The 3,469-nt window shown below is 33.2% G+C and overlaps 1 pseudogene; it reads right to left on the minus strand.

The window, feature by feature from the left end:
• The window catches only part of LOC106314565, a 6,923-nt pseudogene that overhangs the window by 930 nt on the left and 2,524 nt on the right, over positions 1 to 3,469 (minus strand).

The raw sequence follows: 3,469 nt of genomic DNA on the forward strand, positions 1-3,469 counted from the left end.
GGTATGAATTCCAACAGTGGTATCAGAGCCTGCTTGTATAATATTGAAATAATTTAGATAAACAATCTGTGTATAAAGATATACATGTGCGATTAGTACTGTTAATTAGTTTGTTTGATTTGATCAAATATGATTAGTATAATTGAACGAAATTGTTCGTTGTGAACGAACGTGTTTATATGTATAATAGTATATACGGTTTCGTTGATAGTAAATTATCAATTAGTGCATTTGTTTATCGAATATTTTATTGACTTTGTCACGTAATGCAAGTATGTGACTTGAAGTTTTATGTGCATATGTAATAGCTGATTACTTGTGTAAATAAAATATGTATTTAAAATACCCATATTATATCAAAGTGTTGATATATATATATACAAATATATTTATAAGATTGATTCAGTTCAATCGTATTAATCTTTTAACTGAATTAGAAATCTAATTTGATTAGAATCTAATTATAAAATTAAGATTATCTAATTAATAGTTAATAATTTTAATTAGATTAAAATTAATTAAAATTATTTATAATTCAATTAAAGTACATATAAGATATGTATTAGTTATATTTATATTTATATTAGATATAAATTTTAAATATAAATTTAAATTGAATTAAAATTTGTTCCTCAATTAATTTCAAGTATTTTTTTATGTCTACCCAATCTTATCAACCATCAAGGCTCGTTTCGTTGTAAGATGGACTTGCCAAAACAAGGTGTCTGCAATTACATGAGTGAGGTGGATGGTAACAGTTACCATGTGAAACAAGATTGGTTTACTTGACTAGGCTATCAAAATGGTTTTGGGCTTAGAGACATGGGTTGGATAAGACATAAGATGTCATCTAACAACCAAGAATTATATTTGATATAATTAGCAAAGGGTTGCTTACCTAAATAGCTAAACATTCGGGCGATGAGCCAAAGCTCACTCGGATTTTAATGAAATATGGATATTGAATTATTATATTCATTTGAGAAAAATGTTTTGAATATAATAGGAGTCTTCTTAATTGTTAAGATTTCTCTAATTCATGAACATCATATTAATATTTGCTATTCTTCTATTCCAGAAATGTCAACTCCCCATTGTTCATTCTCACTGCGATATGGGTCGAACTTCCTTGAATGGTATCGAAACTTGAGAATTGTTCTCAAACAGGAGAAAAAGGACTATGTTCTAGAAAATGTTCTTCCTGAAAAACCTAAGACCAATGTCCAACATACTGAAAGAAATGCTTATGATAAGCATGTCAGTGATAGGGTCGATGTGTGTTGTCTTATGTTGGCAACCATGAACTCATATTTGCAGAGGCAATATGAGAACGTGGATTCACCAATTGACATGATCACTAGCCTGAAAGGTATGTTTCAGGAGCAAGCTCGAACTGAGAGATACCAAACGGTTAAGTCTCTCATTGAGTGCAAGCTACCAATAGATGGTCCAGTTAGCCCAGATATCATTAAGATGATGGGTTATATTGATAACTTGGCTAAGCTGGATTGTCCTATCAGCCAAGAGTTGGCGACCGATCTAATTCTACAGTCATTGCCGTCAAGCTATGATCAGTTTGTTATGAACTACAACATGAACAACTTGACTAAGACTTTGACTGAGCTGCATGGGATGCTTAAAACAGCTGAACCCAACATCAAGAAGGATACCCCAAATGCTCTTATGGTACAAGAGGGTAACAAGTTTAAGAAACAAAGTAAGAACAAAGGAAAGGGTAAGTCAGGCTGGATTGCGAATCCAAGCAAGCCTGACCCTTCTCCTAAGTTTAAGCCTGATCCTTCTAATGTTGATAAGTGCCATTATTGTAATGGCTCTGGACATTGGAAAAGAAACTGTGAGAAATACTTGAAAGATCTGAAAAAGAAGAAGATTTCTGGAACGTCATCTTCAGGTAATTATGTTATAAAAGTAAATGTTACTATTTCTGATTCTTGTTCTTTGGTATTTGATGCCGGTTGTGGTGCCCATATTTGTAGAAATATGCAGGGCCTAAACAACAGTAGAATCTTGAAGAAAGGACAAGTGGACCTGCGTGGGGGAAATGGAGCAAGAGTTGCTGCATTAGTTGTAGGAACATTTCATTTGTCTTTGTCTTTATGCATGGTTTTGGAAACTAAGAATTGCTACTATGTACCTNNTAAAAATAGTATTCACTGTTTGAATTTGGAAAGATTTCATTTCGATTAAAAACAAGCGTTGTTTATTTAATCATTGTGATATCTTTTATAGTAGCGGTCCATTAGAGAATGAAATTTATATTCTAGACCAAAGTATGCATGTTTATAACATTAGTACCAAAAGATTCAAGTCTAACGACACGAATCAAACTTTCCTTTGGCATTATCGTTTGGGCAGCATAAGTTAGAATCACATTTAAAAGCTTCATAGTGATGGACTTTTAAGCTCATTTGATTACAAATTACATGAAAAATGTGAATCTTGTTTGTTGGGTAAAATGACTAAAGCTCATTTTACTGGAAACGGTGAAAGAGATAAAAACTTATTGGAACTTATACATACTGATGTATGTGGACCAATGAGTATAAATGTTAGAGGAAAGTATCAGTACTTCATGGTTATGTTTATTTAGAAACATAAGTCTGAATCTTTTGAAAAGTTCAAAGATTTCCAGAATGATGTACAAAATAAGTTTGACAAGAAAATTAAAGCTCTTCGATCCGATCGAGGTGGAAAATATTTGAGTCAATCGTTTGATGATCATCTGAGAAAATGTGGAATTGTTTCACAGCTCATTCCTCCGGTAACACCATAGTTGAATGGTGTATTTGAAAGGAGAAACCGAACTTTATTAGATATGGTTCGGTCAATGATGAGTCATGCAGATTTTCCATTACCCCTTTGGGGACACGCTCTAGAAACGTCTGCGTTTACGCTAAGTAGATGTCCATCAAAATCAGTCGAGAAGACACCATATGAGATGTGGGCTGGAAAGGTTCCAAAATTTGTCTTTTTCTAAAAATTTAGGGTTCTGATGCTTATGTCAAACATATGTTTACTGATAAGCTTGAACCCAAATCTGACGAACACTACTTTATTGGTTATCTTAAAGAAACCAAGGATTATTACTATTACAACCCCACCGAGAACAAAGTGTTTGTTGCTCATAGTGGTGTTTTCTAGAGAGAGAATTTCTTTCCAAGAAGAACAGTGGGAGTAAAGTACAGTTCGAAGGAGTTCGAGAAACGCATGAGGTTCTTTTTCAATAAAAGACATGGGAGTAGTTGCACATATTCTTGGAATAAGAATCTATAGAGATAGATTAAATAAGACTATTGGATTATGTTAAGATGTTTATATCGATAAAGTCTTACATAGATTCAAGATGCATGATTCCATGAAAGGCTTCTTACCAATGTCTCATGGCATAACTCTCAGCAAGATTCAATGTCCTTCGACACAGGATGAGCGAGAGCGCATGAGTAAAATC

This window comes from Brassica oleracea, chromosome C9 (assembly GCF_000695525.1).
Source record: "Brassica oleracea var. oleracea cultivar TO1000 chromosome C9, BOL, whole genome shotgun sequence".
In the NCBI taxonomy this organism is placed as follows: domain Eukaryota; kingdom Viridiplantae; phylum Streptophyta; class Magnoliopsida; order Brassicales; family Brassicaceae; genus Brassica; species Brassica oleracea.